At 40.5% G+C, this 26887-nt stretch overlaps 1 protein-coding gene across 2 annotated transcripts in view; it reads right to left on the reverse strand.

Moving 5' to 3' along the window:
- The window catches only part of ASTN1 (astrotactin 1), a gene marked incomplete at both ends in the record, with an annotated part of 305294 nt that overhangs the window by 41485 nt on the left and 236922 nt on the right, over positions 1–26887 (reverse strand). The gene's annotated exons all lie outside the window — the stretch shown is intronic.

The following is a 26887-nucleotide window of genomic DNA, read 5'->3' on the forward strand; positions in this document are numbered from 1 at the left end:
ATATTCAAAGCTTCAGCAAGATGCTGCAGAGGCTGGTTATAAATATCCTTAACTACCAAATGGTCTAGAAATTTTTAATAAAAATATTATTCAATAATAATACTACTCCAGCCAGCAAGGGAATGTTGTAACACTCTCCATTTTCCTCTGGATACTCATCTAGCTTCTGTTTTTCAAATGAATTTGGATGTTAAATCCTTTTGCTGCCCTGACCAATTTATTCTGCAAATTAACTATATATGACAGAACTTCAGGGCCATCACCACTTAGCTCTGCTTCGCTGAAATTTATGCTGCTTCTCTGCCTGCTGGAACCATAAGCTCAAATACATTGTGACTCTTGCTGGCAATTTGGGATTCTGCACAGTCCTCTCACCTCTTGGTCCTCATCTCTTGAGTTCTAAAAAGTGCTGAATGGACCGGGTTTCTTTCCCCTCTCGGTGACCCGTGCCCCCCGTTCTCAGGTCCTCTGGTCTCTGTGGCTGCCTCTCTCAACCTCAATGAAGTTCTTATCATGAGATACATACAGCTTTACTCAGGGCTCTAATCCAAAGCAGTAGAGAGACTCAAGAGCCTCAGACTGGTTTTCAGAACCACATGCCAATGGTGGAAGCAGCCCAATGGTATGAGATAAGCAGGTTAATGGTTAGGACTGCATAAATGCTAAGCCAGGAGATGAATATGAGAGCACATTTAGGAGAATATGCTGATGAGGCTGATGAAAGAAGGGTCATGCTGCCATTAAAAAGCTACATTGGGAGTTGGCTTGGCTTTGGTTGGACCAAGTGCAGAGTCACATTTATCCTGGGGGAGGCAGTTAGATTTGCAAGATACTGGAAGATGTGGTCACATGAACAATATCTGAAGAAGATGGGCTTAGCACGGATATAGTGAGGCCTGGCAGCCCTCTGGTGGGTAATCCCCTAGATCTTTAGATATCTTGTGGGTTGTCCCCTAGAAAAGACATCACACAATTTCTGTGTATTTTCTGAGAGTGGAGCTCAGACCAAAGGCAGGAAGTGAGAACAAGATGAGTTTACTGTGCTTCATCTTGCACTGAGTACCTGCTTGTTGCCGGAAATGCTTCTTAGTGTTTGTGAGGGAAGATGTTGGTGGCTAAGAATATAAAGCTCATTTGACAATGTCTCTTGGTTCAAAGAGTAGAGAGGAACATGACAGTGAAGTGAGGGTTTGTGTTAGAATAACAGGAGATACTTTGGTATACACAAAGAGAAGCATTGAAACCATTTTCACTGGGGGAAGTAGCTGAAAGAAGAGACAACATTCCTTTAAGAATATCATTTGTAACAATATTTTTAGTTTGCACAAAATAAGATAGACAGCCTTGGAGATTGCAAACTTTTAACCAGAGGTATTATTAATGTAGAAGCTTGGGAATCACTTCTTGGGGGTATCAGCACACTGTAGGCATTTTACAATGAATTCTATGCCCCCTTTAAAACTAAATTTAAACTCACTATTGGGAAATTGGTGGAGTTGGGTATTTGTATCTCATCAGGCGCCCCTTGGGTGCTGACGGAATCAGGCTTTAAGTAACATGGTGAGATTTCTGGACAAGAGTAATAATTTATTAAATATTGCCAGAATACCTTATAAAATTCTTATAAACATTTCTAACAAAAATAAGTTAAATTGTGGGATAGGTATTTAAGGATTTCAGCAAGTTATTTTTCAACAAAAATAAACAGCTCCACTGTTTACAGAGATTTTTTAAAAAGTATGTATGCAAAGTTCCAGAATGTAAAAGGAACAAGTTTAAGAGCCACTGATTTCAGCTCTGATGACCTTGGCCTGAATTGTTCCAGAAGTAACCAAAGGTTCTTTTCAACCAGGAGATTGTGCTGGAGCTGCATAGGTTACTGTCAGAAGAGGCAGACTGTATCATATACCACAGTTAATTGGCTTCCTGTGTCTTCTGTCCTAATTGGTGACCAATTAAGTCAGAAGCGTTCTAGATTCTTGACCAAAGAAGAAATCTAATTACTTAAGTTCATCTTCTCATGAAGAGAGTACTCTGATAACAGTTTGTAGAGTATATGCCTGCAATCCAAGCATTCAGGAGCTGAGGCAGGAGGATCTCAGGTTCAAGTCCAGCCTAGGCAACATAAGGAGTTTGATGACAGTCTGGACGACACAGTGGCATCTTGTCTGAGAAATGGAGAAAGAAGGAGAGAGAAAAATAAGAGAGAAATGCTCTGATGGAGAAACAAGAAAAGTCAGTACCCCTATACACAGCCATCCAATGAGATGAACACAGACAACATGAGGAGGGGCAGACAAAGATACATATTCTCTTCCCAACATGGATCCAGTGTGAGCATATATCAACAGAGTGCAGTATTCATCTCTCACTCAAAGGAACCTTTTATCATTAGATTCAACAGGATGATATGGTGATTTCTGTGCTAGTTCTTAGAGTTCTTATAACAATAGTACATGTGGAACTAGTATAAATACTAAGTAATACATCTGTGTGTTTCTCATGGCTTGCTGCCAAGGAAAATAAGGTCTGTTATTGCTATCAGTATAACATGCCCAAGTTGGTAGCTAAGATAACTGATAAAGGAGTTATTGGTTCCTTGTTGGCCTTCTTACTTGTCCATTCAGCCCTCTGCAACCCGGGCCTCTGCTTTGGTTTGAATATGATTGAAGAGTGTTCTTCAAAGTTTCAGTCCTTCATATGGATACATTAAAGGTTATTGGGGACTTTAATGGACAGGTCACTGAGTCACTTGGGGAAACTATCCTTGGATGTGCAATAGACAACACCTGTGAGTCCCCTGAAATGGATTCACTGAGGTGGAACCTGCTATAAAAGAACAAGCTTGGACACTTCAAAGCCTCTTTGGCTTCTTGTCTGGTCTTTTAATCACCACTGTTTCCTTGGCACTCTTAAGCATCAAGATGCCATGTACTTTGAGATCTTCACTAGACCTAAACAGAAGGTATCAAGAATTTTGAACCAAATAACCATCTTTTGTTTATAAGTAGGATAGTCTCCAGTTTTTTTGTTGTGGTAATTACCCAAGAACTAATGCTGTTTTATTAAACATCTATCTCCCTTCGATGAAAATTGACCATAGAACAGCAATAATCAAGGCAGCAAATGTATACAGTCAGGCAGACAGACAGCTGGACAGACAAACACAGAGCTCTTTCCTGTATCAGAAGGTCTCTAGAGTCTCTGAGGAGGCTAGATTCTCTGGGACTTCTGAGTTTAATCACCAGATAGGATCAGGAAGATGTCTATGATGTCAGCATTTATAAAATAATGTGGTAAAAAGTCCCCGTATTGGGAAGACACAAAATCAGAGCTACAGGGTGAAACTAGAATTAGGTAAGGGTTCTACAACCTGCCTTCAAAATGCAGCTGGAAAGTCTATGGCTTAATATAAGGTCCTGACAGTAATGAGCTGTGTACCTACAATGACAGGAGAGATCAGAGCTAGAATATGGGCCCTGCTGTTCCTGGCTTCCCTACTAGAAACAAGTAGTCCCTATAGCCTCTCAGTGTAAGAACAAAAGAAAAAAAAAACAAATAGTGTGTAATATTGTGATAATAGGCTTTCAGGTAATTTTCAATATGCAACATTAAATAAAACAAATAGATCAATGGGTTAGAGTATTTGCTGAACAAGCATGAGGGACTACATCCAGATTCCAGCACATATAAAAACCAGAGCATGGCCACATATGTTCACCTGTAACCCAAGCACTGTTGGAGACAGAGACCAAAGAATCTATGAGACTTGATGGCCACAAGCTAGGTCAAATTCAGAGAAATTACTCTATCTCAAATGAAGATGGCCATGATATCCTCATCTGGCTTCAGCATTTATGTACATAGATAAGTGTAACTGGACACACATATGTTCATACCCTATACACCACAACAGCAAAAGTAGTAAAAGAAAAAAAAAGGAGGAGGAAGAAGGGAAAAGAAGGAGGAGGAGGGAGAGGAGGAAGAGGATATGGAGGCAGAGGAGGAGGAGAGAAATTAGATGGAGGAAGAGGAGAAAGAGGAAGAGAAAGAAGGGGAGAAAGAAGGCTACAACAAAGGCAATTGCTGACTTGACTAATATGTCCTTATGGATATCCCTATTGTGGACATGTTTGTTCAGATTAACAGGAGGCTTTTGTTCCCCCAGAGAACCCTAAAACTGAAAACAAACATTTTTAGAAATTGTCTGTTAATCAATATTAAAGTGAAAAAGTGGAGAGAAGAAAAGACTCCTGGTTATGTTGAACTTCTTCTCAAATAAAAATACTGGACTAGTAGAGTGGGATTAATCTCTGGTCTTCAAACCCATTCTTTTCCATTACAAAGGATTCTCTCTGAAATGTAGCCATGGATAGATAATGCTTACACAGTCAGCTGGTATATAAACGGGAGCCATGAAGAACTTCCATTCTCTACCCTAAATAACTATTCATAATACTTAGCTGTCAGCACTAAAGGAGTGTTAAGATTTCTAGATTATCTTTTGTTTTCACAGAAAAGTGAAAAATGCCTGCCCTTCTGTGTATCAGTAAAACCCAAGGGGTATCTTTACCCTGTCTACAACTGGAATCGGAAACCTACAGAGAAACACACTCCAATATATTAAGTCATAAATTCTAGTATTTCCAAAGTGTTCAGCCATAGAATCTTGTATTTAATTTTCATTGTGTTAGTAACAAGCCTACTGACAGACAATTCAGATATTGTCTTTACTGTACTGTGGTATCAAAAAAAAAAAAAGCCTACAAAATGCAATGCCTGTTCTTGTGTGTATACTGCATTCACAGCTAAATACTCTAGACAATTAAGTAGTATTAAGAGATCTGGAAAAACTGGATCCTATTAAAAAGCCTCGTCAGGAAATTTATAATGCTTCCAAGTTCCAGAGGCTCATCAGACAGGAAGGATTTAAATGTGCTGGAGCTTGCATTTACATCTCCAGATCAAAAATGTAGTCATTTTCCCCATGCATACATCATTTTAGGTCTTTCTTGAGCTTTTTTCATCAGATTCCGAAGACTTTTTCCTATCAAAAAGTTTCTTGACATCAGGCAAAAGTCACAAGACCCAAACTGGAACTCAACTCAATTCAACAGAGCAAATACAGAGTTACTGAGTGTTTATTTACAAGGTGCTCTATGGCTCTTCTGAATATTCCAAAATGAATTATATGTAATCCCTGCATTCAGAGGATCTATTACCTCCCATGTGAGTGAATACAGACACGAAAAATATAAATGTCACTTAAAAGATAGATCATGTAAGAGGCAGATTCCATCAGAGTGCTTGGAGTGAGAGAGGACCTTGGAGGAGTGGCTTCTAGGACAGGCCTCAAGGGATGCAAGCATCCTTTAGGACAAAGGCATTGCTATTGATAGCAGGAGGTGACAAGCTCTTTCTCTAAAGGACAAGACTGAACGTACTTTTTAGGTTTTGTGGGAATCTTGGTTTTTGAGGTTATACCTCTGCAAAACCAAGTACAGACCTTTAATGAAAGAACACATTTGTTCTAGTAAAGCCCTGCTTACAGAACCTAAAGGCTCATAGTTCCTGTAAAGTTTTACATAGTTTTCACATGTTGCCAGCTTTGATCCTCATTTTATTTATATTTTACTGCTGAAAAATACGCTGTTACTATTCTAAGCTTGGAGGACATTTAAAAGCTAGCAGCAGTCCAGAAGTACCTATGGGTCATAGTTTGCAATCAACCTCTCCTCTACTGACATCTTACTACCAAAAAGGGCTTTATTATAGGTAACCTGACTGCATTCTTAGATTTGATTTTAAGGTAGAAATCATTATTTTTATTTTTCAGACTTCTGGATAGAAATCTGAGGTCATGTGAGTTTCAAAGACCTTACTGGGCCATATTGCCTTCTCATAATGGTCAGGAACACATGGAGGTAGTGCAATGGATATTTTGGTTTGTTTGTTTGTATTTTAAGAAGCATATTGAAATAAGAATACAGGGTTTGCTGTGGTGGTTCTTGGCCCTTGGAGTCATTTTGGCATCCTGTGTTTATCAAGTTCTCTCCTTAACACGTCATGGAAGGAATAGATATAACACTCAATTACATTTTATTTCTAGAATATTACCCCCATATTTGAAGGAGGAAGAAAGTAGTCTTTGAGTATCTATTCCAAAGTCTCCCATCCCAGGTGGTGGGCCAGATCCACATGTGGGAAGTTGTCTAACCACTGCAGGTGGTGAATATGCTTGGAGATGGGATTGTCCGAGTCTCTAAGTTCTCTTTTTATTTTGCTCTCCATTTTGAGACACAATTCCCTCTTGCTTGGCTTCTTTGTACTCTCTCGTTTAAAATCAATTTTCTTTACTAGAGGTGATGAAAGAAAGGTGGATATTGTCAGGTTCTCTCCACCATTTGCTATAATTACCCCAGTGGTGGTCTCCAGCATGCTTGGATTATTTTCTTTCTCTAAACTAAACTATCCATGCAACTGTCTGTGGGATTCTCACAAATGTAGGCTCACCCTGAACTGTCAGCTCTTTGATGACACAGACAGACTCATCAGTTAGGACAGATCTATTACATATCAGCCCTGAGTCTAGCTCTGGGCTAGGTCCAGTAGGGAGTTCAGACAGTAAACCATCTTTCCTGAGAATTTATAGTCCTCAAAGGATAGAAGACCAAGAAACACAAAATGAAAAATAATTACAGCTTCTCCTAATTAAATAGTATCTATGTCCCTGGAGTATTTTTCAATCAAATAAAAAATCAGACTAATAATCAGAGATTTATTCAAAAGGATTATTGTCAAGGTAGAAGTGGCAGGATATTGTTGTCACAGAGAGAGAAGAGTCATTTCCATAGTGAGAACACTCTGATGGAACCTGTATCACGCTACATGAAAAAGCTTTTTACTTTTGTAGAAAGAAGTAAATGAAGTTAGAGTTAATATGGTGTGTGGAAATGTTATAATTGGATAGAAGACCTGAGGTAAGCTTCCTTTCTGGGCTAGCTAAAGGAGATGGAGGAAGGGTGAAGTCCATCCTGAGGGTAGGCTAGATCTCTGAAGATGAAGAGAAGATGCTAAATCAAATATTGATTTATAAACATTTGATACAAGCAATCCAGCCAATCATTTATGAGACAAAGAAGAGGAATTTGGTAGTTGGCCTCACAACCTTATCAAATGTAAACATGGAGTCTTTGGCAAGTCTATTTACGTATCAGAGAAAAAGGCATCTTAGCACAGAAGGGTACTGGGATTTCTTATTCTCTCCACAAAAATACATCACTGTCGGTTCACTACTGAACCTTCAAGGTTAATGTTGAAATAGCTGAAGTTATGAGCAGGTCTGACCCCAGGGTATACATTCAGTCCTAAATGATATGATTGCAACTGAAGGTGTAAGAAAGAAGACAATGGGTTTGAGAGACTCTTGGGAATAAATGGAGGACCACATTTTGTAGAATGTGCAGAGGCTCCCTAGGTTGTTAAGGCATAGTATATTCCTCAAAGAGGGTAGTAAAATTAAAAACCCACAAAGAAGATGGCTGCTACCGAAGTTAGTAGGTTAACTTAGAGACACAAACATGTTACCTAGAAAAGAACAAATATTAAAGGTACACAATAAGCCATGAGACAGAGTCCTGAAGAAGCAGAGCAGTAACAAGACTTGAAGCCATAGTCTGGGAAAAACACTTGCTAGAAGCTAAGGGAGTCTGCTAAGGTGCTGATGGAGGTAAATGATGCAGCATCACAACTTGAGCCCATGAAGGTCTGAGCGAATGAGACACCAGCCAAAAGACAAGGACAGCCACTCAGGCTTAAGAGTTCTGGGGGCCAGACTTGCATAGATGCTGCCTGCACTGAATGAAAGGCAAACCAAAGGGCTACCTTGGGGAAAACAAGAGGATTCCATGACATAGCTGAGAAGTAATAGATCTCTTTCTCTTAGAGGCTAAATAACAACAAAACCTTAGAATTTTTTTGATGTAGTTTTATAGAACTTTTGTTTATAGAAACTCAGAAAGTTCTTAAGTCTAGAATACCTTATCAACATTATTTGAATAAAAGGCAACCAAAAAGGTTTTCATGCTTTGAGAAGGTAAGAGAGCTTGCATCAAAACTAAGCTTATAAATCTTCAAATCTTATAAATCTTTTACAAACTTTAAAAAATATATATGGAAATTTAGCATGTGGTATTGGGGAAAAATAATTTGAACACTGAACTCAAGTCTTGAAGAATACCTTGTTGAACCTATGTACTATGAAACCTGCTTCAGAAAAGTTCTAAGAACCAGATTATTCAGAACCTACCATGGCCCAGGGCTCTACTGGCCTTGTGACATCTCCGGGGCACAGTATTTTTATTATTCCGTTCTGTAGATGAAAACTCTAAGGACCAGGGGGTTCATTCCTTCATTTGAAGATTATGGAGCCAGAAAGACTCTAACTACAGCTTCCCTACCCCAGCTTCACACTTCCTTCTGCTTTACACATGTGCAAGACCTTCAGTATCAGACTTCACAGCTGACTCCAGAACACCTGACAACCTGGTTTTCTTTTCTGAGTTATTCTTACCACTTTAAGACATCCTTGCTGTATTTCATAGACTGTGAGCCTGCTGATACCAACATCCAATCTGTCTCCATTCACCTGTGGTTCTACACAGCTTCTGGTGGTATCCTTCTGATTTGAGATTGCTCCTCTCCCTTTGTTCCCTAGAACCTGACATCTATAAACATGACAACATGGGCAGGAAAGGGCAGAATGAGCAATCTCCTGCCTCCTAATGTAGGCTGGTGTGATGCAGGATGACAAGAGAGGCACAGGTAGAGTCCTAATGTCTTATAAGTTCCTGGAATTGACATGCACCAGGCTGATTCTCACAGTTGTTACCATCAAAAACCGTTTAGTGTTAAATTTAGAATAAAAACCAATTAAAAGATAACAAGGAAACATATGCTCAGAATAGCAAGAATCAAACATGACTGCTAGCTGCTGCAGGAAAGAAGAGTTTGGAAGCTTTACCAACCTGAGTTTTTTTTTTCTCATTCTCAATCTCTCACCCACATTCCCAATTCATCTCCACCCAAATGGCTGGGGGGGAGGGAGGGCTCACTAGAATTTTTACTACAATGTATACAGTAGCCTGACACTACAAACCAAATTTTTCAAAAAATTCCTGCTGATCCTTTCCCATGTCTTAGACCAGAAGATTCTGGTTAGGGGTTCAATGGTGTGTTAAAACAGTGACATGGTCTAGGTTCAAGGTACTTCTCCTTGGGCTTATGACCACAGAACTGGTAGCTAATAAAATTATTTACCTGTTTCTCCCATCTACCTCAGAAAAGGGTGCCTGAAGCTTGGGAGACCAGGAAAGATGCCTCCACTCTAAATTCAGAAGGTGAGGTTGTTTTATGTTCTAGTTCCTTCTATGTTGCTATGATAAAATACTAATCAAAAGCAACTTGGGGATAAAGGGTTATTTGGTTTGAAATGCAAGGTCACAATGAACCACTGAGGGAAATCAAGTCAGGAGCCTGGAGTCATGAACCTGACGGGATTTGCTGGTTCTCTTTGTCTCCATCTTTGCCTCTGTCTCTATCTCTCTGCCTGCCTTCCTCAGTCTCTGTGTCTCTCTGAATTTCTCTCTCTGTCACCTCGTCTCTCTGTTTGTCTCTCTGTTTTCTCTGTGTCTCCCTGTCTTCCTGTCTCTGTCTCTCTCTCCCTGTCTCTCTCTCTCTGGCTCACTAGCAGACTCGTGGTTATGTAGCTCTCCTATAGAGACTTGGACAACCTGGTTAAGGATGGTATACCCACGGTGGTTTAGACTCTTCTGGATACTCACAGGGCAATCTGATCTAGGCAATTTCTCAGTCTAAACTTTCCTCTCAGACAATTTTACACTAGGTCAATTGGCAAAGCCAATCATGTCACTGCCTTCATCATTCCCAGCCTCTTAGGCATCTAGAAACAAGCTGTCATAGAACACAGTTCTGGTACTCAGAAAATCATGCCAATCAGTTTAATGCGTTTGCGGTCTTACTAAATGTTGGTTTGAGAAGTTATACAGGGTCTATGGTGGCTTCATTTAACTCTTCTTGGCTAATTCCCTATGTTATGTTCTGTAATGGTTCCCCACAGCTCTGCCCTCCATACGCAGAAAAGCCCATAACCTGGAAGAATTCCCTCAACTACTGTCAAACCCACAGTCCACTCGACATTGGTTTTCCCTTTACCTATCTTGGCTTTCATCAGTCCCTACCACTTCTACTCCAAAATGTACATTTCTAAAGCACAATCATATGGCAAATTTTCCTGTTGAAATATTTTAGTGATGTTAAAGAGACAAAAAGACAAACATTGGATAAGAAGATACTGCTGGCTGGCCCTTTAACCTGGGCCCTGTACCTCACTCCAGGCTCTGGGTGCTCCATATAGAGCAGGCATCTTCACTCTCTGGTTTCACGTGCCAGCCTACATCTGTGACCAGTTTAGATACCTGCCCTGGGTTGGCAATATTGAAGTTCTTTTACTTCCATCACTCAGTTCAGACAGTGTTTGTATTTCTCAAAATTTAAACCAGGCTACACTGTATTTTGTTCTTTCTGTTCTCACACCATTAGTAGCCCTCAGACTTCACAGTAACTTCTTGTTTATTGGTTACTGCCTAACTTGTGAACAACTTGTGAACAACTTGAAGGCAGTGCCTACTTTTGATCCATCAATGTACACTAACGCCCAGCCTTTCATGCAGGTCTGGACCCCCATCCACACTTAGTTCAGATATTTACAGAATGTGAAAGTGAGATGACAAGGGCAGAACTACGCAGAGGAATGAACTCGTCTCTTCAGCTGTCATCTTCATATTGCCTAGTAACACTACAACTGTCAAGCAAATGATCGTGACTGATGTGAAAGCCTCTTGGAAGGAAGTGGCATTCAAGGCCCAGAAAGGAAGAGACAGGATTAGGCAATAGGCATGTTTGGGGCCCAAGTAGAAACAAATCTGTAGCTCTTTGCGACTAGGATGACAAGTGATCTGGACATCGCCCCAGTTTCAGTTTTATTCTCTGTGTGACCCACAAGCTGGAGGCCTCACCTGTGGGCCTTGGATCCTCCCCTCTAGAGCTTGGTAGGAGTGCTAGACTATTAATAAAGAGGGAGAATAATAAAACAAAAACCTGGCTCTCTGGGTGATATTCTGACTGGGAAATGGCTCCTCAGTCACTATGCACTGGATGGGGTTAACCTACCCACTCTTGTGAGATCACAAGGGACAGCTCTGAACTTCTGCCCTTAGGAATGCAAATCGAAACTGCACCTTTGCAAATGAATGGAATTTACATAAGCCTTTGGCCAAACAGGATCCTAAGATATAACTTGCTTCCTTATATCATAAGGTGGTGAGAAATGCAGTAAATGTGAAAACACTAATAATTTCAAATTTCTGCCTGTGTTTTTTACTATTATTACAATTTAGGACTTTTTCAGTTGTGGTGCTTTACAGTTGTCTAGGACAGTTAGTCCATTTCTGCTTTGTGTGCTGTTATCAGTCTCATTGGAATAAGGCATTGCTGCTCACACCCTTAGACAGCACAATCCCCCATGCACTTCTACCTCCTGACCTCCCTCTACAATCCCCTTTGATGCCCACCTACTTCTTCCACTTGACCTCTAACCTGGGACACCCTAGAGTTGAGTACCAGGTTTATTCTTTTTCTCCTCGGTAGTTTCATCTACCCAGACCTCTAGGGCTTCAGACACTGCAGATCTGTATTTGTGCCTCTGACCTCCCCTTTGTTACAAACCTGCTGCTCTGCATTTGGATGACTTTGTGGCCACTTAAAATTTCCAGGTCTACCTGTAGCTCTCTGCCCTTAGTCCTCCCCTGTCTGCTGGGTCCCATCCCTCCTAAATTTAGTGCTTCTTTCAAATAATCAGTTACTTAAACAAATTTATCCAGAAACTAGTTCTGGCTCCCTTCCCCTTGCTCCTTCCCCCAAACTCACCCCATCACCAAGTTTCTCTAGCAACTACTTTCATAAAAGCAAATACAAGACTCCATTTATGCTGTCTTTGTCCACTGCCAGGGTATGAGCCACTTGCTGATGTACTTGTGCCAGCTCTGACTTCTCTTAAGGCTTTTTATCTGGTGCAGAGGAGACCTAGACCTCGGATTAGTGACCTCCTACCTAATGTTCTGGACAGAACTGATGGCTCTGTTTGTCAATCCTCAGCCCTTCTACCCTCCCAAGTCAGGCGACTGTCCCATTGCTCATATTACCCTGTCCCACCTGAAGAATTCCTATTGGTCACTGTGCTCCCCATGGATGTCTTTTCCCTATCTAGCTCATTTTATATAGCTTGGCCTGTGCAGTGAGTCAGCTGGACCTTTCCTGATCCTTTCTAATGTGGGCAACCTGACTGTATTCATTCCCTCCACAGCACATTCAAAACCCATAATCCTTTGCTGTTTATTTACTTTTTTGTATCATGTCTCTTCCATGGTCTCTATCTCTAAAAGAGTAGTGATTACTTTTCTTATACAGTGTTGTTTTCCCAGCAGCTATAAGTTGGAGACTATTCACTAAAGGACTTAAAAAATAAGATTTGAGAAGAGAGGCCAATTCCACTGTTATTTTTTATTTTTTCTGTTTATCTGTGGGTTCCTGGTGACCTCTACCAACCCTGCAAGTTCAGGGTATATGAACTGTATAAACCCAAGCACACTGACAATCCATGGGAGAAGAAACTGAATACAGTTTAGAGGATCAGCACTCCCCCGCCCCAATATAACCCTGTAGAAGAACGCAGAGAGCTGTGTTTCCTGACTATCTTCATCCCATTACCGTGGCCAATGGCTAGTGTGAACCCACCGTGAACAGGATCTGCGCATCACCTAGCGGAGATGCAGGATGTGGACTGATATATGTTCTCTAAGAAAAGGAACCAGGGGATTGAATGAAAGTGCATAGAGCCTAAAGGCCCCCCAACACATCAATATCACAGAGCCAATTACTACTGTAATCGACAGACTGACAGGAGGGAGCGTGGCCACCAGCCTGGGCAGCCAGGTACAAACAGAATGACTAAACATCACTGCATAAGCCCCTCGGTGGGGAAGAGCGCAAAGCCCCACAGAAAAATGAAAATTCCAAAACAGTGCCACTGTCTGCTCACCAATCACACTTTCTCTCTACTGCTGGCCCCCACAGTTCACCTCCAGAACACAAACTTTGATTGACACACCTTTTTTTTAAAGAAACTGAGCTGGAGATGTACATGTTTCTACCTTTCTTTTTCTCCATGTTTGTCTTGCTTAAAAAAAAAAAAAAAAGCATTTTATTTTTTTTTCCAGTTGCTCTAAATTGAAGACTTATAAGTTCTAAATCAGTGGGATGCACACTTGACCTGTCTGGGTATAACACAGTGGTGGATTTGCTCAGTTATTTGACTTAATGGAACAGTCAGTTCCTTTTAAATTACATGGTGCTTTAAGGAGACACCAGCAAAACTGCCTTTAGTGCTTTCAGGGTTCCTGAGCCAGAGGCCAGCCTGATGTCTTAGGATGGCCAGGACAGCTCCAGCAAACGCTCTCTCTTAAAATGCTGGTCAACTGCTTTCACTCAAACCTTCCACACAGCTCCCTTGCATCCCTATAGTTCATCCCATCAAGAACGGCCATTAAAGCACCATGCATGTGACAAACTGGGCTCTCTGTCAAAGCACTTGTTCAGGAGGAAGGATGTCCTGAGCCTTGCATCCCTTTCCTTACTTCTTCTGAGGGACCCTTGGATGGAAACACAGGCTCTTTCGGGAAGATAATGACTAGACAGCTGTTATGTTTACCCTCAGTGTTCCCTGTAGGGAGAGTTTAAGGAAGGAAGTGGATGTGATTGGAGAACCATCTGGATCAGTAGCACAGATGAAAGAGGTATACCAGGGCTTTGGGGCTATTGTAACATCAACAATCTACATTTCAAACAGTTGCTGACTAGCTACTGGGACCAGGTTTTAAAATGATGTCTCTAACTTCCTTTTAAAAAACAAATTACTATCTATCTATCTATCTATCTATCTATCATCTATCTATCTATCATCTATCTATCTATATATCTATCTATCTATCTATCTATCATCAATCCAATTTCCTAAACATTAATTTTTCTTATGTTTTTTTAATCCCTTTATTTTAAATATCTTTTGTTGGAAAGGCTCTCTAAAAGGCCCAAGCCTGGCAAACATAATGCCTGTAGGTCTTGCCCTCTTACCTTCCCTCTCCCTTGCCAAACCTTTAGAGTAAATCCTTAAAGCTAGCCTATTCCCATATTTGATTACTTCCTTATGCTTGTCTAAAAGTCCATGTTTTAACTATCAAAACACAAAGGTCTAGCAGTCAAAGCTCATTATTTGGCAACTCTGACTAAAATGTCCAATCGGGACTAACAAACTTAACCTAACACAGACTTCCATTTTTTTCTCTTTAAAAATCACTTCTGCAGGTACACTGTTGCTGTCTTTGCCCGATCAAGAGTCATCACTCTCTGCTTGCTCCTCCAAGGCACTCTCCTTTACACTGATAATTTGGTGTCTGAGTATTATGTGTCAATCCTAAGGTTCTTCTCACATTAATGAAACCAACTTCCAATGAGTGCTATACAATTAAAGAAAAGTCTGTCTCTGATTACCAAAGGACATAACCTGGAAGTTTTCTAGAAGTAGCCTGTGACCACACTACAGTGAACTTACAAGGAAGGGATTCTCATGGGACCTTAAAATCATAGTATCTGGGAGGCAGGGCTAAGAAGACAGGAGCTAGTCTGGGTTACATAGAGAAATCCTGTCTCAAAACCAAAGGTTGATAAGTAATTCCAGAAAAGAAACCTACTGCAAATTTACTACAATACTGACTGGTAACCCCTAATTCAGAACAACAATCACAAATTGAGAGTCTGCTGTGAATTAAACCCATTACTTCTAGTATCCCGTTTTATCAAATGACTTTCTTTTCAGTCTAGCCTGCTTTTGGAATGCCAAATTTATAGGCAGGACATAACCATCCAACCCTCCCATAATCATGACAGCTCCCATAGTTGATGATGACCATTGGAGATCTGAGAGGATGGTGGTTTTTGGAACAAGCTGCCTCTGGAGTATGGAAGGGCAGCACTAGGGCTGGGAAAGTGTTTATAGGTGATCCATTAAACAATATCCAGGTGCTTTTCTTAGAAAATATGACAAGGTGCAGAAGAAAAAGAAAGGGGAAGAGGAGAAAGAGAGAGAAGAGGAGAAAAAGGAGGAGAAGAAGGCAGAGGAGAAGGAAAAGAAGAGGAAGGAGGAAGAAGAGGAAGGAGGAGGAGGAGAATGAGAACAAGAACAACAAGAACAAGAAAAAGAAGAACAACAAGAACAAGAAGAGAAGACAGTTTCACATGTTTTGTTTGAAGAAAACTATTGTTTGGGTGTATGCTAAAGGCTGCTCATGGTGTGGCACATTTGCAAGATGTGAGACTAAGAAGCTGAATATTTATAGATGTAGAGACAGAGGTAGAGATCTTTTAGCAATCTTTGACTTCTGGATGCTGGTGAGGATGTAGAAAAAGAAGCTTCATTTGATGATAATGGGTTTGTATGCTGTGCCCACCACTATAAAAATTTCTCAAAACCTTTAAAACAACCCACCAAAAGGGCTCTGTGTCCTACAACAGAGACACCTCTATATCCACATTTATGGCTTTCTTCATGATAGCCAAGACACAGAAGCAGCCCAGATTCCTATCAACAGACACCTGAACAAAGAAAATTGGGTACATCTATACAATGGTATTCTGTTCATCTAGGAAAAAAATGAAATCATGACATCTGCAGGGAAACAACTAGAATTAGAAATCATCATGTCCAGAATAATAAATCTGGCTCAGAAAGAATATACTGAGGGTTTTCTCTTGTGTGCACTCTAGATTTTAGTTTTTATATGTGTGTGTGTATACATGGGCATGTGCAGAATATAACACTGGAAATGGGGCCATAGATGGGGAAACCTTCAGGTGAGAAAATGCATGTGACATGAAAACAAAAGAGGGAAGGAGGAAGGAAAGTAGTAGGAGTGGGAAGGGCATAGAAGAGGAAGTGAGAAGAAAAGGCTAAAGAACAAAGAATGGTTGAAAATGCCATCAAGGAACACATTACTTTGTATGCTAATTATAAGCAACAAACACAGTTGTTTTTTTCAAACAGGGAAAGTCTGTGCCTCTGAACATTCCATTAGCTGTTTCTGCTTGGCGAAAGCTTCAAAGGTTCCTAAGCATTTAAAAGGTACAAGCACCCCTGTGGCTCCTCAGAGGGCTTCCCTGGGTACCCTATTCCAGAGGGAGCCAGTGTTCACAACCCTTCCTTTAAAGGGACTCCAGTGAGATAGTGGTTTGATCTTCTTCCCAGGAGTCTGGTTTGTAGGGGATTCATCACTTGTGAAACAGGCATCGATTGTTTAGGGAAGGAAGGGATGCATTTTACTGAAGATTCTTTCAAAGGTTTTATCTGTGGCTATTTTGTTTAAAAGTAGAGAGAGGAACTTCATATTTCATGAAAATGATGATAAGAACAGCAGAGAGACTCATAATAATCTACATCTTGGTGCAGCAAACACAGAACCAGCAGATATTTTTCTTTATATATGAAACTTAAACCCACCCCATCTATCACTATGCAGTAGAGTTTAATAGCCCAACTTACAGACACAGAGACTGAGGCCCATATCTAGTGAGCAAACATCTCAATAGCCACATATAAAAGAAAAATCTGATGTAATTCTGTCAGACAATGAACTCTTGCTGCAAGCAACTCCATTAAATTCCTATTGCAGCACAGTTGAATTAACCTATTTAGCCTTGAGTCAGGCATTATTAAATGTTGCATTATGTTATCAGAAATAGAAATCATTTGCTGAGTTTATAGAGTCACAGAACATTAGAAGTAGAAGAAACTCTTAAGTGTAATCTAATTTCAAGTTTGTTATTATAGAGACAGGAAAATTATTTTGAAGAGGGCTAGGTAATTTCTTCAAGGTCAAGGTGTCTGACTAATAGCTCAGCTGAGACAAAGGACCCTGGTTCTCTGGTATCCCATTCCAGCGCCTTTCACCTTGGCTTGTTGCTACAGAAGAAGATGATCATACCAAGCCAAAGAAACAGTGCTCACCCCACAGTGAATAGCCCAGTGATGCCACATTCAGGCTCTCCCATTTGATACAGTCTCCTCCTGAATCACCCATTAGCTTGTGATTCTTTTTTTCTCTAACATAATTCCTGTAGAGGTAATTAGTTCTAGAATTCATCCCAAAGCTTAATCAAGACAAAAAGCCTCACAAATTGGTGCATCGTATTGTTAAGCTTCTAGCATGTGCATTATCTCTCCTGTGTCTCTACCATTCTTTCCAGACTAGTGGTATATGTTGGATAAAATCAAATGGAGCAAATACATTTTCCACATTTTACATTGCTGAATCTGGTTAATAGAGTACATTTGGCTATAAGCAGCGATTCTTATATTGTGTTACCGAATCCAACCATCTCTCCTTTCCACGGTCATTTTGCTTCATGGTCCAGTATTTTTCATAGCAACTCCTTGTGCTAGTTGCTTTACGTGCTGCTGAGACAAAAGCAACTTAAAAAGGAAGTTCCATTTTGGCTCACAGTTTGAGGGTATCATTCATTGTGGTAGAGAAGTCATGGGGTGGAGCCTTGAGGTCGTTGGTCACTGGATTACAGACGGAAAGCACAGAGAAATGACAGGTGATGCGCAGCTTGCTTTCTTCTTTCTATTAAATCCAGAACCCCAACAGGAGAAATGTACCCCCTTATTTAGAGTGGGTCTTCTGATCTCAATTAATCTAATCTAGAAATTAACTCACTGATATGTTTAGAGGTCGCTCCTGAAGGATCTTAGATTTTGTCATATTGAGGATCAATTTTACTGATTTCACTCTTATATGCATTACATTATTTGAGAAGCTATGAAACAAAGGAGAAAGGCTAGATCACTGTAATTGCATCTGCCTTGATTATTTTTACCTCAGGTCTTTAATTCTTTTATTTTTGTTTTTGTTTTGTTTTATTTAGATTTTTTTTTCTTGTGCCTGAATACTATCTGGGCAATAGATTCCCTGGACCTGGAGTTACAGATGTTTATGAGTGCTGGGCAGAAAACTGGATTCCTCTGCAAGAGAGACAAGTTCTTAGAACCACCGAGCCAACTCTTCAGCTCTTACACCTAGGTATTATAGGGTGAGCTCCATCTTCTATTCCAGGTTTCAACTTAGAACACCCCTCATCATCATCACTGTGTGATTCTTGCTGCCTGCCAACTTCATATGTCACCAGTTTTCCAGTTAACCTCCAGCATATCAGCTGATCATAGCTTCTTCATAGCATATATGTCTGTGTGAAACCATGGCTTTCATTCAGTTGCTCCTTGATGATTTTCCCTTCTCTTTAGGAAGATTTTTCTTCTATATCATTAATCATATACACAGTGCCTAGATGAACGTCTAAATACACAGAAGATACTGGAGAAGTAAGTGGATAAATCCAAAACCTATTCTTAGGAAGCAATCAATCAAGCTGCAAAAGTGACATTTACATACATGTACAAACTGAAAATAACCCAGAACACAACTGTAATGGGTAATCTTGATTGTCAATTTGAAGGCATTAAAAAACAAACAAATAAATAAACCACGGAGTGTGTCTGTGAAGAGTCATCTAGATTAGGCTGATGGGGTGGAAGAGCCCACCCTAAATGTGTGCATTGCTTTGTCTGGAGTGCAGAATAAAGAGAGTGACTTGACACAAGCATTGATCTCTCCTCTGCTTCCCGATTAGGGACACAATGTGACTGACTACTTCCTGTCCCTGCCACTACATCTCTGCTGCCATGGAGAGTCACAACCTGAAGCAAAGCCACCTTTGTCAGCTGTTTGGTCAAAGCATCAGGTCAGTAACTAATATGGTGATATATCAGCCATAAGACTGCATGAAGAATATGCTACTTCTCCATTGCCAGATCTAGACACCAGCACCGTCCTTTCAACCGAAGTAGTATCCTGGCTAAAATATAAAACTCTGAAAATTTGTGATTCTGAAAGTGGAGGGGAAAATGACTCTTTCTTAAGTACTATTTCAAGCAATCTTTTTTCTAGAGATGGTCAGATGAAGACAGTATTGCCTAGAACACAAAGCTAAACACCTTTACTCCTGACTGTTGTATACTCTAGTTTCCTTTAGTGTCTGAGTACGTAAGACAATCCACTGTTAGATACCAGATGCTTCTGTATATAAGCTCAATAATCAATGGCTTACTCAGGACAAAGCCTCCATCCGAGGTTAGTCCTCTAGCCTGTACCAGTCAGTACTTTGTAGATAGGAAAGCAAGAGACCCCTGAAGGGTGCCACTTATTGGTTGCAGAGGATGGCGAGAGAACATTCTGCCTGATGATCTTTGAGAAAGCAGGCACAATGTGTTCATGGAATGAACGACTTTGGTATCACCTGGGAGCTTGTTGGGAATGCAGCCTCTGAGGCTTCATCTAGGCTTCTGGAGTCAGTTTTCATTTTAATAAGATCCTATACAACGTGTATGCACACTACATTTTGACAATCATTGCTGGGATTTGGGAACTGCTGGCACCAGATATCCTGATGGAAATTAATGCTGCAAATTTTGAAAATCCAGAAAATTGGAGAAAATTGCAGTGCATCTGCCATGCACCTCGCAGAGCCAGATCACCTAGCCTTCGTAGGATCACCATAGATCAATTTCCCGACTTTCATGATTTCTTGATCTTACCTCAAACCTCTTTTTTGTATTGTGAACTTGCTAGGTAACATATATGAAGCCATTTTCAGTATTTGTTCAGTGATTTAAAAATTGTGTGTGCTTGCACACATGTGAATACTTTTGTGTGTTTGGAGCCAGAGGTTAACTTTGGATGTCATTTCTTAAGAGTCATTTTCCTTGTCTGATGAGGTAGAGTCTCTATCTTATCTACTGGCTTGGCACACAAGTCTGCCAGCAGTTTCTGGAATTCGGCTGGCCATCCCCTTCAGCACTGAGATCACCAGCATGCACTCTTATGCCCAGCCTTTTTTTTTTTTAACTTTTTATATTTTTAATGTGGATTCTAAAGATTGAACTCTGGTCCTCAGGCTTGTTTGAAAGTGCTTTACCAACCCTACTTTCTCCCGAGCCCTGCAGGCATTCTTTTCCAATCCTGACTTACTACCTATTAGTCCTGTGACCAAAGAAAATTACTGAGGCTCTGCAGAGAACTTCTTTCTATGGACTGGGGAGGGTAGGACTTAAGTGATCCATCTGCAAGAAAATTATATGAGAAAAGCTACATTGTGTACATAACAGATTACCTCGCTTAGAACAAGCCTTCAAAACAGTCACTGCTGCAGAATATTATTCCTAGTAGCATTCTCCCTCAACTTACAAACCCAGTTTACTCTGGACTTATTGCACCAGAAGCTCGGTGCCAGCAGCCTTGAACTGGATGCTCACACAAGCTTAGAAAGCTTAGGGTCTCTATTAGAGGTTCTGCCTATGGCATAGCCATACTCAGCTCTGGCAGCTCCTCCCTCAAACCTGTGGATGCCACAGAGCAGCAGAATCCTCCTGGTCCGTTTGCAGCTTACTGCATGGCTCTGGCTTTGCATTAAGCAGACCCTTAGCAGACGTTTGCTGAATGACTAAATGAATCATTTAGAGAAAATAGCCATATGCCATGATTGCTTTGCTACTTGAGTGCTAACTTTGTTGTTACAAATACACACAGAAAAGGGCCTTTGGAGCTGGTTTGCAACCCAAGGGTCATAAAACAAAACATTTTAGAAAATTTAATGATTACTTTTCCTCAGATTTCTGTAAGTTTGTGTCTTTAACTTGGTCACATTTTTTAAGGCATGCATTGCAGTCTAGGACATTAGCCTGAAAACCACACCAGCCTAAAACATATGAGACTAATTCTCAGCTGACCAGCACTCAGCCTGGCATCTGAAGAATAACTGCTCAGGAAGTGGCTGTTCTGGGGCAGCTGCAGCTGAGGTCTGTCTATCCTGGAAAAGGGACCAGGTGAATCTAAGACCAAGGCTACACACAAGCAAAGCAGAGAAACATGGAAAACACAATCTCGTGTGCAGAGGATACAGTGTCACATAGGTAGGTCAGACAGGCAATGGCATAGAAGTAGAGGTCATGGGATGTGACAAATTTCAGCCGAGTCACAGAGGAAAAGGAAGGCATCACGCTCAGCTTTCCCCATGGGGAGGAGACAGTGAATAGATAGCAGTATGTATTGTGGGGGAGCACAAAAGAAACTGGGCTTATTTCAGTTCATCAGCCTAGAGGCCCCAGCTGATAGCAGCAAAAGCACAGGTCAGGAAGGTAAAATGGCCAAAGGTTGGATCTCAAGAAACAATGTTAGTGACTTTGGAAATGAAAGGTAAAACAGGCCTAGGGAACAGGCTCCTGAGTGGAGTATTAAAAAATGAAAGAAAGCAGCTGAGCTTACTGTGGAACAGGGGATTAACATAAAATCTGTGCAAGACTTATTTGAGGAAGGACCACTGTTTCTCGATTACTTTTCTGAGCTCTATAGATAAATATAGCCTCCCCCCTATTTTTTCCAAAGTAAGGGAAAGTAAGAGGCTCATTCTTTGACCAATCTGTGGGATATAATTGTATGCCAGGAACTCCCTGGGGTTGCAGTCTTAGAAACTAATGTAATGTGTTCTTAATGCTTTGCATTTCTTTCCAGCCTTCTAGCTAAGCTCAGAGTTTTTTCCTTTTCCTCTTCCTTCCTTCATTCCTTCCTTCCTTCCTTTCTTTCATTCTTTCCTTCTCCATTTCTTTTTTTTTTTCTTTTTTTGTTGGGGGTAGAAGAGGTGTTGTGTGTTTTATTCAGAGTCTCACATAATCCAGGCTGGTTTTAAACTTTCTATGTGGCAGAGGAAGGCTTCAACCTCTAATCCTGTATTCACTTCCCAAATGCTGAGCTTACAACCATGCCAATGCTGAGTGATGTGCAGAAACAGTGTATCTTTTGATTTTGTAGGTTAACTTGACCAGTTTTCACTAAAGATAACAAATTTTTCATAAAATAGGTTTAAATTTTTATAAGACTTTATTATAGAGGAGGCACATATTTGTTGTAGAAAAAGAAATATGAAAGTTATCACCATAAAAAATAAAGCTCTATTATTCTTATCACTAATAAATCTTGGAGCAAACAGCCAGACAGTTTTCTTTCTTATATAAACAAAGTGGTGTTGGTATTACATATGCATTTTCTATATATATTACTTAGATATGTATATGTGTGGATTTATATATACATATTCTTCTATATGTATCTACATGTAGATATACCTATCTATAGCTATACATAGAGAAAACAACTAAGGGACTTTATATGTTATTTATGTATATATGTATTTGGATATATACACTGCATACAAATGTATAAGACCATACCTAATTTATCTATTCTACAATTTGTTCATTTGCCTATAAATGGAGAATAGAAACTCCAGATGTCTAGACAATAAACTGGTAGTAACTGTTGTCTTCTTCCCCCTGGTGAGTAGATTACTTGGAAAGAGTAGGGAAAAAGGATTTGTTTTTTGTTTTATACAGTTTTAATGCACTTTGAATATTTGAAACAAATGCACTTAAAATTAAAGATAGAAAGTTAGTGCTGCCAAGGTCATTGTTATGGGAGACAGTCCTACAAGAAAATACAACACAGGTGAACATAAGAATGCTCCAAAGAATCTATAAAACATGATAGAAGCAGGAAACATGCTACAAAGAACTGTGCCTGGGGTCTGGAGGCCTTGTGAAAATGGTGTCACTCTGGTAAGTCCTTGCAGAGTAGGAGGGAGATCCAGGGTGGAAGACAAGGTCGGGTAGATGGATAGATGGATAGCCTCAAGGCTCAGAAGTCCTAAGAACTTCAGTGCCAAGTGAGGAGATTCAGGATCTCAAGAAGCACTTGTCCTCTCTTTCTGAAGTCAGTCTTAGGAGCTTCAACCCACTGGGTCTGGATCCGGACTTCTGGCCTCCAGACCTAGCAGAGCATGACTTTATTGCTAGACTTCAAGCTTGTGCAATTTGTTACAGCAGCCACAGGAAACCAATACAGGGAGCAAAGCTGTACTTCTCATGCGGAGACAGCAGGAACAAGTAAGTGTGTGGCTTCATGCTGAGGAGCGATGCCATTAAATTGCATTTTTAAAAGGTAACAGATGGTGAATTTTAGAATGTAGTGAAATGGCAGGAAACAGAAGCAAAGGAGTTACAAGAGGAAACCATTTACATGTTGTTCTTATTGATATAATAACTATACAGATTTACAAGTACAGCATGATGTGTTGACTAATGCATATTATGTATACACATGATGTATGTTTGATGTAATAACCAAAGTGAGGTGATTAGCATATCCATCACCTTAAATTTTGATCACTCATTCATGATGAATATACTCAAATATTCATTTCTAGCTATTTAGAACATAACAACATTGTAGTTAACAATATTTACAATGTGTGTGCAGCACATATCTGAACTTAACTCCTGCTACCTATTACAGCATACCATATATGACCTTCGAACTTTCTCTTCTTCCCTTTTACTCCCTCCGATCTGAATCATTGTTATCGCAATTGATATTGTAACCCCAACCTTGAAGAAAAGCAAAACAGGAGATGGGTTAAGGTGGCAAAGAGGTCAGAACTTCATAGTGGTTTAATGCAACTGATATGAAGAACAAAGACTCTTCACTTTAAATCTTGTGCCATACATGGTTTTAAAATCTAGTGGTTATAAGGAATCCAGGTGTTGGTCACTGGAGTTCCTGGAGAAGATACATGCAGAAGTCTTAAACACTCAGTAGCAATGAAGTCCTGATTCTTAGAGGAAAGGAAAGATTTTGGGGTGGTAGTTGAGGAAGACTTAGATTGAACATCAATGAAGAAGGAAGGAACAGTAAAGATGAAAGGGGGCTAGAGACATGGCTCAGGGGGTAAGAACATTTGTTGCACTTCCAGAAGACCAGAGTTCAGTTCTTAGCACGCAAATTGGTGGCTCACAACTACCAGTAACTCCTGCTCCAGAGGAACTGATATCTTTCCTTTGTTTCCATGGGCAGTGGCACAGTAGCACAGCTGTTCCCAAACACACACACACACACACACACACACACACACACAGAGAGAGAGAGAGAGAGAGAGAGAGAGAGAGAGAGAGAGAGAGAGAGAGAACTTTGCATTCTTATAATAGAGGTAAATGATTTCTTTAAAGGAGTAAGGGCAAAGGTTTGAAAATAGAGGTTAAGAACATAGGAAGAGAGTATGAACAAAACAGCATAGCAACACCGTGCGACAAGAGGATTTTTAAGGAGTGACATGTTGATAGAAAGTCTATAGACAAGATAGATGGAGGGTCATAGAGTAAATGCTAGTGACACTGATTAAAAAGTCCTTGATTTTCTCCTCTAGTGCTATTAAAAAGCAATCAGAAGAGTGAAATGAAGTCAATGGGAGGCACAGAGAAATGACAGAAACCCTCTTAAGAAATGTATTGAGAATGTGTTTAAAGTAAACAGTTGTAAAAAGGCTCATGTTTGTGAGAAGGTGAGTTTTCAAAGTCTCAACATTGGGAAGAGAGAATTCAGTGGCCAAAACGGTGGCAGACTTACCCAGGACAGAACTGATGATCATGGGGTAAGGGAAACGAACAGCTGGGAGCCAAAGAGCAGGCAGAAGGTTTGATCTGAAGTGGAAGAAATTCCTGTTTTCTGGATTTCAGGGTAAAGGATAATGACAAGAGACCAGGTAACTTTAGAGATGGATACACAGGGACAAAGATTACTGAGAAATTCTATTTCGAATTGTGCTAAATTCTTTTTTGAGAAAGGAAGAATGAAAGAGAAGGGGGGGAGGCATAGAAAAAAATGAACGAGAGAAAGTGATCAAGTCTAATGTTAGATATAAGAAATGGAAGTATATTTTTTTCACAGGTTTCCAAAAGATTCACGTAGAGGTAGTTAATCCAGAATGCCAAACCACACAGTGGAATCATGCGGAGTTAAAAAACAAAACAAAAAAAACCCACTGTTGAATGGACAGCTTCCCTCTACAGATCCGGCCTCAGCCATGGGGCTCCTCAGTGCTACAGTGTGAATGCTGCATGCCCTCACTGATGCCCACGAAAAAAGTCCATATCAGAAGGGTTTTTACACCAGTGACTATCTCCACTGTCACCACTGGTGACAACTGCAAGAAACAATAACAACAGGAATGGGGACAAATGGTTGTGTTTTAGAGTTAAGGGAGATTAGTGCCCCAGATACAAATTTAAAATTGAGAACCAGGACAAACAATGGCACAGATGAATGCGATAGCTTACAGAGAAGTCTCAAGAGCAGGGGGTGGTAGCGTGAACATGGGCAGTGGTCACCCTTGCTTTTTACATGTCAGGCATAGCTAAGGCAAACTAAAATGACTGAATACCCTTTGAAGGTAAATGACAAGTGAGAAGTTAGATAAATCATATTTCGGAGAACTAAAGTCAAACAGTTGGGTTGTAGTAAAACTGTATCTTCAGTGACTAGAGAGGTTTCTCATCAAAGGAAAGCTAGGCTGAGTGACAAGCTATGACGAATTTCCCTTCTCAGTTCAGTATTTCTCTCTATGGACAGTACCGTCCTTGGAGAGAAGCAACATGTAGAATCAGAAGTTTGTCTTCCAGAAATGTGAGGCCTTGGCAATCACTGAGCCCTTGTCAAGTAGGACTAGCTGAGGGATCAGCCTGTGACTCAGTCCCTGGCCTCTGGAATGGAGACCTCAGAGAGCTTTGGCAGCTGGAACTGATCTTATCTACGGTCACTTATAGTACATTGTTTTCCTGGTAAATTGGCTTTAGAACATTGTTCAGATTCCAACGTTTGAGTAGTCTGAAGTTGTGTTTCCTGATTTCGGAGGACTCTGGCTTAGGGGATTATTTTCATAGCTACAGTAGCCCAGAGACTAATCTGCTGGTCCTGAGAAAAAGATGCTAGCCAGAAGAGAAGCCTTATCGCTTCTGCATCCTGTTGAGGAAGGCAAATGGGTTTGTATGGAGCTTTCAGGAACCGGAATACTCTGGCCAGAGCCGTAACTGCTCTTGGATAGCCAAGAGAGGAAAGTTCCTAGTCTCAAAGGAAGTCTTGATTCATGGTTGTTGAGACTCCCACTTGTTGAATTTTGTGTCAGTTGAAGACATCCCTGTTAGCAGCTCACAAGCCCATAACGAGCTCTCATCAGAATACCCTGCAGATCGGCTTAGCAGGAAGTCCAAGAATGGCAATGCTAAATCAGTCTTGATCTGATTATAAATACTTAGGACAGCATCACTCCTGTACGACAAAGTGACCTCAGAAGGTTTGAAAGTTTCCAGCATCACATTTATTGGTCATTCACTTGCTGTTCCAATAGCAGGAAAAATATTTATTTTTAAACCTGTCATCCAACACTATGACATTTCTTCAAAACACAAATCAATAGGAAAATGGAAAATAAACCTAAATATAGCACAAGAATGAACGAGAAGGGGCCTAGTATGTCATTCCTGTGAGAGGTTAAGAGGCAGTATGTGGGGTGGCTGTGAGTAAATGGACTGGAACTTTCCCCCCCTTCTCTCCTACTCCACAGCAGCAGAATGGATGGTGGCTGTCAGCCATTAGTGGTCTCTCTATTCTAACTAACATAGTGAACACATGGTTAGGATTCCATTCTGCATCATCTAAGATCCTCATTTTCAGATTTGCTTTGAAGCAAACTGACCTTAGAA

Source organism: Micromys minutus (genome assembly GCF_963924665.1).
Source record: "Micromys minutus genome assembly, chromosome: 1".
Classification (NCBI taxonomy): domain Eukaryota; kingdom Metazoa; phylum Chordata; class Mammalia; order Rodentia; family Muridae; genus Micromys; species Micromys minutus.